Raw genomic sequence first — 13,407 nt, 5'->3', positions numbered from 1 at the left:
GAACTAGAGCAAATGCTTTTGTGAATTAAGAGATCTTGTGAGCGTAAATTTGGTCAGGCTGCTCCTTTCTGCAGGCCAGACCCGGCTGCTGCCCCAGGATGTGAACTGTCAGTTTGCATAGCTGGTGATGAGTTGCAGAACCATCAGTAAAGGTGAAGACGGCAGAAGCAAGAAAGATTCAAGACTGGTGGAAATCATTTCACAAGGAAAATTTCAGCCATCAGTGGGAGGAAGCTTTGAAAAATGCTGCCATTTCCGAGTCAGAACGAAGGAAAAATTAAATTACTGCCGGTGAGGCGAGCCAAAGTCGCATCTTACCCTAGGGAGAGGTTTGATAATGGTAAACATTTGACAGCTGGCCTGAAGTTGTTATCTTGTTCTAACAGTTGTTATAGTCTGAATGAACATTTCTGATAAGAGAACAGAAAGAAAAACACCAAACCAGTTTTAATTTCTCACTTTCTATATTTTAAGCTGCACTGCCCAAAGCCAAACAGGTTTAAAGCAGTTTGCCACCATCAGGCTGATTAAAGCTTCGGCTTTTACATGAAGCAGTGGACTCCGGTGTGAAAGTGATGGCAGCACCACCCCAGCTGAGCCGACCCTGAGTGGCTACAGCAATACATTAACAAGAATTTAAAACAGCCACAAGCCCACTCACTTTCAATATCCTGTAAATATCCATTCTGTTCCACAAAGAGCAGTTCCAAGAGTTAACCCGACATTACATCAAAATCAAAAAAAAATTAATCAATTTAAGAATTTAACTCCAAGATCCACCACAAACCCTGGTTCTTTATTACTCCCCTCCCAGCTGTTGATGAACAACCACAGAACTTTACCTCACTGCCGTTACTTCACAACGAATAATTAGACAGTCACATTATAAAGGTAACAACCTCAGTTCCACCTGACCAGAGCAATTACAAATGAAAACCAGTTCTGTTTAAGCAGAAGAAGTATGCTATCTTCACAGGAAATTTAATTAGACCCAAGTTTTCTTTGTGCCCAGTTGTTCCTGACAAAGCCTGCATTGAGGAGGGAAGCACAGGTTTGCTCTGTGCTGCTGCTAGCAGCTCCTCCTTTACAAAAATACAGTTTGGATATAGAAAGTGCATTACATGTGTGTCAGAATCAAACTACCATCCTGGCAGTAGCTTTTTGAAATCAGGAATGTATTTCTAAGCTGTTTAACTAAGGCAGCTTAACCTCTCGGAACACATACACTAAACATTTACCTCCCATTACAAATAATTAAGATGAATACATACCACTGTTTAATAACTTACTGAAATGGACTCTTGGTAAATCTTCCTATCACTGTGTACCTAAAACCTTCCTGCCAAACGTGCCAGCTCGCTGCAGAGGCAGGCACATGTACCTGGTAGGGTTAAGGCTGACAGATAGTTTTTCCCTGATGGTAATGATCCCAACTACAGGCACACGATAACGCTCCAATTAGAAAAGCACCATGTTAAAGTCGTTCCTTAGATACATAAATTAACTCCACAACTCTCTCTGTATCTCCTACATTAACAGGTAGAAAGTGTTTCATTATTTTTTGGAATGGCTCTACCCCATCTCAAAGCAGGAGTGTATAAATTGATATTAAAGAATGGTATTTTGAGAATGTTTCAAAGTAAGGTCAAACTCGTATTAAAAATCCTACCAGTGTAGGCTAAAATAACAGTCTGGCTGAGCAGCCTTCGGTGCATCTGGGTTCAATTACCCACTACATCCTCGCTATGTTTTCTACCAGCAAGAACAACGCAAGCAAGGCTTGGAGTTCACGCATAATGTCAAAGTTAGGTTACTCAGAAGAGGAATGAGATAAATCATCCAAATATCACAGTCATATTGGCAGATAATTTTTTCCCTCTACTTCATCCCTGAAAGCAGCGCAGTATTGCATAACCACACAGAGAGGACAGAAGTCCTCACCTCGCGAGGAGAGCTGACCTCGGCTGCAACGCCTGCTCTTACGCTCTGCAAGGGAATGAAAAGCACAAGCTAAAACAACAGCTCAAAAATCAGGCAAAAAAGCAACCGAATATTCAAGGCACACAAACCTGATTTACCACACTGTCACCCTGACTGATTTCGTTTTTATGTTTGACCCAAGAACAATGAGGTTGGATTAACATCAATTATTTGCATTCAAGGGCTGTGCGGAACCGGAACAGCTCCAGCACCAGTCTTCGGGGAAAAAAAGCAGCTGTGACTGCTGGGGAAATGTTGGTGCTCTCACTTCTAACTAGCTCAGCGGTGCACAAAACTTACACCAAGGACAAGTGTCCTGCGTCTTTCACCTTGTCAAGCCAGTTACTGAGGATTTAAGAGCTGGGTGGGTAAGCAATTCCTGCAGCTGACACCCAGCACTGACACAGGGCCAAAGGGATGCCGGACTAGGAGCATCCCCAGGTGGGGGACAGAAGTCAGAGGCCACGCATCCTCCCAGGGAGCAGCTGCAGGTCCCTGCACGCAGCTCAACCTGCTCCACTGCTCCAAAATTTCGAGACTGTGCTTGGATCATGACCACAATCACAACAGCAGCTCTGTCTGCACACAAAGACCGGCCTCCAAGGAATGCAAAAATTGTCATTCGCTTCCATTAAAGCCCATAAAAAAGCAACTGTCAGGAAAGTTGCATTATATATGTTCTGGGGACAATGTATAGATAGCTCTGCATTCAATACTCATCAGCACTGCATGGAATGTGGTTAAAACTACCAATAAATGGCTACCATCAAAAATGCATTTGTTTTGTATGAGGAGTAATTTTGTCCGTTCAGTTTGCATCGAACTAATAATATGTTTTCAAAACGATGAATCCGATTAAATTTAGAGGAAAAAGTGTCTTTTACCCAGTCAGCATTTGTCATACTACTTCCAAATTAGAGCATACGGATATTTTAAATCATGTAATATCCAAATGCCACATTATATTTATATTTATTATACATTCATAGTACTGTAATGTACCTAATTATATAAGGTCATTTCTTATAGAGAAGCGCCAGTATAAAACTTTCATGCAAGAACAGTCTGGCTGTTTATTAATTTACTATCGCAGATGAGAAGGCCCCCGCTGACTGCTGCCCGGCCCCCACAACACCCCTGCAGGCCGTAGGAACTGGCCTGGGCCTGAGGCAGGCACCAAGGGCCCACACGGGGCAGACCCTGGGTGTCAGCCCCTTGCCGGGCCCGAGCTCAGTGCCCCTCTGCCAGTGCCTGCCTTGTGCTTACCTGTTTCCTTGGAGACCGGTCTGCAGCAAATGCTATAAATACACGGAGTAATTAGGCATGTTTGGAAGCAAACAGTCTAAGCCGTTTGCCATCTCAGGAATGCTTTAACTTCTGCAGCACAGAGTGATTCTGGTTTGAGGATAGGACTGCAGCCCTCAGATGGGCTGAGCACAGAGCTACAGCGAGGGAGAACCTCGAGGAAGGCAGCATCCTCAGACTGGTCAGCACTGCTGCCAGGGAATGGTGATTTTTCCTCTGTTACTGTGGTTTGTGTTGTGACTGTTCTCCCACTGGGAGGCCGGCATTATTTGGTATCGTTACGCACCAAGAGAGCTTCTGGACCAGGAAAGCAGCATTTGCTGAAGGAACACGAAACACCTGAACACAGCAAGAGCCAATCAAGTTGAGGTAACACGCACTTCGATGAGGAGAAAACTACAATTACTCCATGAATATTCCTTGCCACAAGGTTTTTTGAGACCAACAACAGGACTTATTTGAAGAGCATTAGACGTTGACCATGAACTACAAATAGGGGCGGAAAGAACTGAGAGCGATACCGAAGTCCCAGTGTCTCAAATCAGGATTAGAAACAATTTTATTCTAAAGAAGACTTAAACTGTGAAATTTCTTTCATCTGACTTGAGGGCCCTGACAGCACAGCCACTGCGTTGCCCAAGCACAGGGGCTCACCCAAGCTCATGAGAAATGAGCGGTGCTGGAGAGCAACAAAAGGGACCAACAAGGCCTTTGTAGAGAACCCTGGAATTCCACCTGTCCTGCCAAGCCTGCTCCGGCAATGTCACACTCCATATATAAATTGCACAAGGACTTGCAAATACTAACTTTAAATCAAGAAATGACTTCAGAAAAAAAATAAAGAAAACAAAATTTAGGACTGAAAGGATTGAAGATACCCATTTACATCGACAGATTTTCAGCAGTGCCCTGGACGAATTCCTTCTCCAACCAGTAAAGAGAACTACTTTTGCATACAGCACTTTGGTATAACCTTGGCACATCTCGCAGTAACGATGCAGGGAAACAGCAGATTCTTATCCAGTTCCTTCCTACAGCTAGCATCCAACTGACCAGTCAAATAAGGGTTCACTGCAGTAACCAATCTGTCGCACACAAACTGCTCAATTTTGCCTTGCAGAAGAGAACATGGTTCCACTTGGCTGCTAGTAAGCACTGCCAGCCACCATGACGAGCAAGAGAGACTTTTCAGTACGTAACGTGGGTCACCAGAACTGTGTTCAACACGTTGATGTAAGCACAGTTGCCTGATGTCTGCTTTCTCTGTTTGCTCTTGCTCCACTGGAGGCAAATTCAAAATTCCCAGGTAAAATCACCCCTCTAATAAGACAAAGTCATTAAACACTGAAACACACACTATATAAAAAACAAAACGATCACCGTCTTCCTACGGAACGTAGTGTGAAGAACTCTACAGCAACTGTGCAGGGGAAAGTGATGAAGTCTTCTCTCATAAGGCACTTTAATGCCTGCAGTAAACCTGTTTAAGCCTGAATTTACTTCCACAATTTCAGTTCTTCACTTGCATGCTGGAACTAGGAGGTATGGTGGAAGCGGAGGGTCGGGGGGGCGTTGTATCTTATGAAGAACAAAGGGAAGCAACTTCAATACAACCTTGAAATAGACCTGCAGGCAGAATTGTCTTTTGTAAAAATTATATTCCTCTGAGTACGATGTGTAAGTATCTGCTCTTATCTAATAAAAAGATCCTTTTGAAGTAAGTGGTTCAGTTGGCCTGTGCCAATGTTCGTGTTACTAACCTAGAAGAAAGGCCCACTGAATACAGTATGCAAGCTTTGTCTCATCTGTATCACTTTGAACCATAAAAGCAGCAAGAATAAAAATAGAAGGGAAGCCAAGTACTTAATACTGGACAGCGACTTCCTTTAAATCTCTTCCACTTTCTAATTAACTATAGTGAATCTGCTAGGTAATAGCAGTGTGGGGTAGGTGCCTTTGCTGCATAGATAACATCCAAAAATTGAGAAAATGCATTGTGGTTCAGTGGATAAAGGTAATGCTTCGCCTGCAATATTCATTTCTGGCCTTATAAGATCATTTGTGAAAGGAGACATAATTAAGGAACTTTTTTGGGAAGATACCTAAAACCAATAAGAAATACGCATAATTCTAGGTAATCACCCATCAGAAACAGCAGAAAATTACAAAAAAGACAGTTCTGTTGATTTGCATGTTACTATAATCATGTAAAGAGATGACACCATAAATTAAAGTCCAAAGACTCTATTTATAGTTTTATGAATACTTGGGATTTGGAGAAGTTTATTCCAGGCACAGCTTAAGCACTTTTTTTTCTTTAATAATGATTTTTCAAAAAAAATATGGTCAATTTTTTTGTAGGAAAATATAAAAGGAGCACTAAAGCTATTTAATTCTTCAAATTCAGTCATCATTTCTTCAGTAGCCTAAGTTTTTCAGTGAGTTTTAATTGCTGAGACTCTGCCATTCACAGAAGGGCAGCAGTTATTCACTGTAGTACTTATTTATACAGAATTCATAGTGTCAAATTCTTCTTCAGATATTCTAGCATCATTCAGAAGCAGGATGAGTTTCAGAATAGTCTTTCAGATACAGCTTTTTGGGACAGTTAAGCAAGTATTTCCAATGCATTAAGAACGAAGGTTGGTTGGTTTTTCACCTTCAAGTTTCTTCTATCTTCAGCCTTTAGAGACATGAGATCCTTCAGCTTTTTCAAAGAGAGAGGTTTGTGCATCAGGACAGACAACTGCGTGCCCTTGCTTCCATACTTAAATTCAGCAGTAATGAGTTGCCCAAAACCTCAGTAGAGGCTACTCTTCTACTGCACAACTCAGAAATAAGAACCCAGATATTGGACATAATATTATGGAAATAATCATTGTTCTAGACTATCTTTCTGAAGAGTTCCTGCAGATTAAGTAATACATATGATATTACATTACTGAATGCAGATCGAGCCATTCTCAGAATTACCAAATTATTTTTGAACACTTTACATGTGATTATGCATAATGAACAAATAAATACACGTTTATGATTGTGAGAAGTTATGGTTCAAAAAAAAAAAAAAAAAAAAGCAATACGACATCTTTCAGCTACCCTTTCTTAAAACCCTAATATGCTTGTGCATAAATAAAGCCCTTAGCTTGCTTGGATAGTCTCTCACGGAGACGTGCCGATGGTGCTAATTCAGAGCAGAAAACGCTCTTATTCCAGGCCACTGCAGTGAAGTGACATTTACCTAATGCAGCTATAAATTTCCTGATAATTAGTGGGCAGCTGATGGTGATGCAATCTGACTAGTGCAGCAATGCCAGCCTCAAACTAGCTCTCCAACACCCACAAGTTCATCAGATTTAAAAACAAAAATTTCCAAAATTCTGAAGAGTGCAATGGCTCCGAGACAAAGGCTGGTGCCACTCAGCTTACACCAGTCGCTGTGAACCTTCAATGTCCCGGACACTGTTACTAACTACATACAAACCGTGTTTGCACTCAACAATTGTCAATACCAAAAAACCCTCAAGTGACTTTTCATTTAGAGATACACAACTAGCATTTCCTGAACTCCATATAATTGGGGTGCAAATTTAGTTTTAAGTTTGCACTGCCAATACAATGACATTTTTGAGGTGTACGAAACAGTATCTTCAAAGGCTCAGGAAATCGTTTTCAGACGTTACTTCTAAAATTTTAAAAATCTTGGAGATTCCTTAGCCACTTTTGAAATTTTCAATGTCATTTGGATCTTTAAAAACCAAGTAGATTGACACCGACTTTAAAAGTCGGGCATCAAATCACGCACAATCTTTTCACCTGGTACACAGTCACCAAAGCTGGTTCATTCTGTGTCAGTACCATGCAAAATAATGAAATTTAACAGAATTGTATTAAAGAATTTTTATTTTTACTTATTTTTCAGATCCAATGCTGGAAAATGTTGACATTGTAATCACTATAATATTTTGGAATTATGAGGCTGATTAAATAGCAGCCATAGATGCCTCAGTACACTAAGTTTACTTAACACTGCAAGAACTAATATGGAAGTTGTAAGTAGATTCTCAGACAGAGAGAAAACACAGACCCATCCTTTAAAATACTTTCTCAAAACAATCTTTGACCTTTTAGGTGCATCATGAACGAGGCTAGTCAATCAGAAAAGAAACCCTTCTCCCTGTTCTTTTCTTGGATGAACTGTTTCTTTAGCACACTATTTTAGAAGGAAAAAGAACCTTCTGCAGGGCATGTTCAAATACTCTTCTAAAGCTAAGTGTAAGATTGAATTTCATATGAGAGGGGTAATTAAAATTTGGAAAGTACCCTGACATTTTTCAATGCAAAGGACCATTCATCCCTTCTGACTGCTCAGGAAGCACTCAGCTCACCACTTGTTTCCTGAAGGAAGGGAAAATAGACTTCTAACAAAGCTGCAAGGATGGCCCAAAAATACTTCTGCATTTACTCGTGCCTCCTTCTCTGTGGTGTCCATCAGACATCCTTGCCTACGATGTAAGATCGCAGTCTCAGTTTCCCCACAGCACTTCCATTTTGGCTTTGCCCATCACTTCTGGACAATCAAGCTCAGATATTAACACACTGCTCTCTGTCCGGAGGCTGGTAACAAGTGGAGCACCACAGGGCTCTGTCCTGGGACCAGCGCCCGTCAACGTCTTCGTCACTGACTTCAGGAGGCAACCAAGCGCGCTCTTGTCATGTCTGCAGATGACACCACATTGGGAGGACGTGCTGAAGTGCTCGAGGGCAGGGCTGCCAGTCTGTGGGACCAAGAGGACCAGGCTGACAGAAACCTGATGGAACTCGACAAGGACCAGTCCTCCACGTGGCATCAGCCAGCCGTGGGCCCTGGCAGCAAAGCCAGAGCATCCTCTGAGGGATGGAGGTGATCACTGCCCTCTCCTCAGCACCAGCTGCACCACTGCAGCCCATTTTGGCCCCCCAGTACAAGACGGACATTGATGAACTAAAGTGCAGCCGAGCACTTGCTCCAAGAGGCTGAGGAAAATGGGTCCCTTTAGCCTGAAAAAGAGAGGCAAAGGGGGTAAGGGGAGACAGAAGCAGTCCTGACTGAACCACCACAAGGAGAACCGTGCTCCCCAGGAGGCAGCGCAGCCACGGGGCAGGCTGCAGTGGTGAATCCCCAGCCCTAGAGGTTTCAGCACCCGCTTGGGTCAAACCCTCAGCAGCCCGGTCTGACCACATACCTGAGCCTGCTCCGAGCAGGGTGCTGGGCCAGAGACCTCTGAGAGCCCTTCCAGATGGAATTTGCCTGTGATCCTACTCAGAAACCACCACCTGCACCCATTTGGTCAGAAAGCAGAGAGCAAGGGCTCCCCGGGCACTGCAGCGCAGCTCGGTGCTAGTCACTGCTTCTGTAGTAAGCCCTCCTCCAGTGATGTGTAGCCTCATGTGAGCACAAACCTGACAAAAAGGTATCTGCAGAGATTAGGATGGATTTTAATAGGCCTACCTAATCCCCGCATGCATAGTACAAGGACAAATAAAGTCAGGGAATGTTTTTCCAGGCTCTCAGCTTTTCTGTTCATACACTAATTACAGCCCGTGCTGATCTTTAAAAATGAAAAATACCCACAGAACTGAAAACAACAACAGAAGTACAATAGGGTGAAACCATTATGTTGATTTTTATTTGGAATTCCTACTTAATACAAGTGTTGGACCGTCTAGATCCTACCAACATGCTTTTGAAATCTATCTTGAGTTACACACCCAACACTAGATAGCAACTTTCTGACCTCTCTCTGATTTAAAACTTGCTTGTAAGCATTACTTTTTGTCATTCATTCTCCTTATTAAAAAAGGCAGTGGGGAAAAAAGATGATTAAAGATATCAAACAAACACCAAACCTCATGTGAATGGACTGTTGGAAAATAAAGTACCATTTAATGACGTGAGAAATTAGATGAAACTGTCAAGTTTAAAGAATCTTAAAATGGTTAACAGGTCAAAACATAAAAACTTCTTTATGTATAGAGTGAATATAAAGGGAACATGGTAAGTATCTGCCAAGGGTTAATTGCAACCCTGCATGAAAAGCAGTTAACAAGTGAGAGTTAGAACACCCAGGAGGAAAAGAAAAATTTTTCCAGTGCCATGAGAAATAAACAACAAGGGGGAAATATTTCCTTTGGCCACTGTTACCTCCTCTCCAAAAGCTCAGAGGAGCAGTGGGAATGCCAAGGCCTGGTTTGCTCTTGACTCCCTCTGAAACATTTGTCTTCATTACCACTCTTTTTAATCAGGGCTCCTTCATGAGTGTTTCTGCTCAGCCCCCAAGGGGCAACTCTCGGCTGCGATAAATCAGCATCCATACCGCAAGTCACTAATCAGCACTCTCAGGGAAAGAATAACAGCGAAGTGCAGACCACTAAAGGCTTGGAGAAACCTGAAGGCTTAGTGGCCTCAAGGAAGAATGGCCTACATAAAAATAATAAGTCAGTGAACCATCACTACCTCCTAGGCTTAACAGGACTTGCATTCGGAGAAATTATTTAAAAGCCTCTTGCACACAAATTGTTCTCACTGTATTAAGGGTACTTTATTGATAAAGAGGAAACGTGCTATCACCCTTGAGCTCGGTTCAACTAATTCAGTGTATTTCACTTCTACTTCCTACCAGAAAGCATCCAAGGAAAAACCTTGGTAATGGACACCTCATACCACAGTCCTACAATTTTTGGAGAAAAAGATCAGTATGTCATGAAATTGAAAGAGAGAAGAGAAATTGCTAGAGAAGGACTCATTCCCAGGACACCTTCTTGATTACTGGAATGGGAGAGGTAAGTATTTTGTCTGTTTCTTCCGTTTTTAAAGGTTATTTATAAATGACTTCTAAACAGTTGTCATCTTAAAAGGAAAATATCTGCAGAGGCTATCTGTACTCATGGTGTTCGCCCTGAATCCGATCCCTTCACAAGTACTGCATGATGTTTCAACTGCAGAAACAATTAATATTTCAATAGTCATTATTATTCCTTAAAATCGTCCAAATTCCCAAGTCTGCAGCAGTGCTTGCCAAACACATCACAGAAGAAATCCTGAATGCACACCCAAAACCTTTCTGCTTTTTCCCCCAAGCAGCCTGGATGCCAGCACCACTATGAAATAACTGAGAGCTGTAAAACCGTACTAAGTATTGGCATCCAAATTAGCAAACTAAGCATCCTCGTATCCAATAGCTGTTAAACAAAAATCCCAGAGCAAGCTTTTCCAAAACCACAATTGCAGCCATCCACAATTTTTTTCCCTGTTAAGAGTCATCTCTATGGTACCTGGAAACCTGGCCCATGTAGATAAATGCTCATGGCCATACATGGAAAGATCACAGAAAAAGAAGAATCTTCCACCACACCTACTTCCAGAGCTCAGCAGCGTCCAGAAATCACATCCATCCAGTGACCAGGCTCCTGCACTGAAGTTGAACATTACTGTCTAAAATCCTTCTACAGTCCCAAACCAACAAAACGGATTTACTGTTGTTTATTTCTTTTCTTGACGTTTTGGACTTCACAGGCTGTAGAACACATTCATTTATATCTAGGAGGTAAACAGGGGCACCTGCAAACGCTCCACATCCAGCATTTTGAGGTCTCTTAAGACCTGAATATGCTTCACTCTTTGGTATGCCTGTGGTGGGGCATACAGCCATATCTATCTCAATTTAGGGCTTTAACACAGTTAGGGATTCTAGATTTAACTCTAATTTAACTTATGGAAGGACAACGGGCCTGCAATTGTCCCATTAGGAGCTGGCCTCTGTCAGGCTACTGACTGGCCTCCTCAGGACCCAGAGCAGCAGGAACCGTGCTTTGCTCCCCACCTCTGCCGAAGTACTCCAAATGCAGCAGAGAGAACCACTGGGATGGAGCAGCTTCTGAAGGAAGGCTTAATCCTGAAAGGATGGCAAGGAAAGAGATAAAGCCTCTGCTGTTTACTTGTTGTGAGCTGTTAAAATGGTCCTAGGCTCACACCCACGTTTTTTTACATTTAAAGAGGTTACTGGAAACAACATAAAAACATTACTGTTATTTTGGTTAACGTAAAGTATTAAAAAAATAAAAAAAACAACAAACAAAACCACCTCTTACCTATGCTTACTAATTAATATGTTTGAATGTAGAAGTTATCTAAGTAACTAGCTTCAGATTGTTGAAAGGAACACGCGGTATTCAGTCTAGGGAGACTAACAATCTGCTCAGAAGTCCAATCTGCTGAGTACTAAAAATAGGTGGCTCAGTAAAGTTGGAGATGAGTTGCATTAGAAGAGCTGCTAAATCAGAGCATGGAATGTAACAAAAATATTCCCTACATCAATCATGCTCCTTTACTTCAAAGAATTCAATATACTTCAGTGTTCCTTTCTCAAAGATGAAAATTGTCATTTAAGTTGTCTGGTCCCACTCCACTTAAATGATCCTTTAATTTCCTTTCTTATTTCTAAGCCCTCAGGTGGCTAGTGCAATGCTATCTGGCCTTGGTTGCATGTAAAGTTCACAGCTTCTTGCCTGATCTCATGATCCTCTCTCAAAACAGCACTTTCAGAAGCGTTTCCTGTCTAGCTCTGCCTTGCGTGATTTGCTCCTTGGCTGAATCAGCTGCCAGACCGAATCCCTTTCGTGGAAAGCTGTAGAAAACTCAGCGCGGCCCCATCCCCCTCCACCTAGGGCCTGACATCCGGAACTGACTTAGGAAGTACTCTAATGGTTACCAAATTTTTGGGAACTGCCTTAGCTTTTCTGAGCTAAACATGTGTTTAGTACAGGCAGCATCCACCGTCACCACTTGACCTTATGGCAGCCGCCGAGTTGCTGATTTTTCTTTTCCTTTTTTTTTTCCTTGAAAAAACAAGAAAACTTTTACCAGATAACACATGATGTAAATGCAAAATTATGTTGTGAAATGACTGCAAACATGCTGTTTTCCAGATGTTTGACGAGACAGTAAAGAAACAGCACAAAGAAGGGTCAACAGTTTCCGTCACAAGCTCTGCTGGGTTCCACATGAAAAAAACCCCAAACCCCAACATTCAGCTCTCATAAATTCAGGGGACTCTGCACAGCTGTCAAGCTATTTAGACTTTTAGAAATAAATCGAAAGGTTCCTCTGTCATCTGCCAAATTTCACTCCATCAATAGGTAGTTAAAAGACATTTGACTGTTAACATTCTACAAATTTCCTACAACCATTATTACCTCAAATGAAAGGGACTGCCAGGGAATTGCTGCTCCTGGTAAAAGCTATCTGAGGCGAGCACGGCTTCATCCTCTGTTTGCTTATAAATACCAATCTTCCTTGACACGCATGAAAACGAAACTGCAGGAGAAATGATTAAGAAGAACTCCAAGAAGAAATGAAAGAAAATGAGCACTGCCAAGCATTTACCAGGCATTCCCCTCTACCCCGCCATGGCAGGAATGACGAATACTGCTGCCACAAGGAGTATCAGCTTTTATTTTTCATTATCTAATCCCCCAGCTGATGTCAGAAGGACAGACAGATCCCCCTGTGCTTGTGAACACTGCTACCAGCATGGGGCCCCAGGAAGCCGCAGCAAAGTGGACATCTTCGCCTGAATTCATCAGGATCTCTGGGGCTGGAATTTCATTTCTTTCCAACTCTACTTCCTCTCTCAGGATACAAACCTGTCCTTTTGGACGAGGCCATCAGGAACAGCTATTAATAAGACTACCCCTGCAATGCTTTTCTTAGGTCCCCATTTCCACTCCAGTGATTTTTACTGAGTACATTACTTGTGCTGGGCTGGGTGAAACTTTTTACAGAAACAGGTTCAATCGATCTTGAATTTCTGCTTCTTTCCACATAGGAAAACACCTTCCATAATTTACAGGCAGCTCTGCCACAATGAAACGATGGCTGCAGACACACTCATTTGTTAGCATGCAAACCACTCCATGTAGGATCACTTCAAATGCCTTTTAAAGACACGTGGCTTACTCCTACCCTGTGATGTTCACAAGGTTGCTGGCAGCTTCCCGGCTCTGATAAGGGGTGTACAGTCAGCCGCCTGCACTAAACCCAGCCCAGGCAGGGATTACAACAGCCTGCGTGCAAATTCGCAT

General features: G+C 42.4%; 1 protein-coding gene across 15 annotated transcripts in view; it reads right to left on the bottom strand.

The window, feature by feature from the left end:
• Nucleotides 1–13,407, bottom strand: part of BCAS3 (BCAS3 microtubule associated cell migration factor) — a 353,580-nt gene that overhangs the window by 155,834 nt on the left and 184,339 nt on the right. The gene's annotated exons all lie outside the window — the stretch shown is intronic.

Source organism: Anas platyrhynchos, chromosome 20 (assembly GCF_047663525.1).
Source record: "Anas platyrhynchos isolate ZD024472 breed Pekin duck chromosome 20, IASCAAS_PekinDuck_T2T, whole genome shotgun sequence".
NCBI lineage: Eukaryota > Metazoa > Chordata > Aves > Anseriformes > Anatidae > Anas > Anas platyrhynchos.
This window is presented reverse-complemented; position numbering and strand designations above follow the sequence as displayed.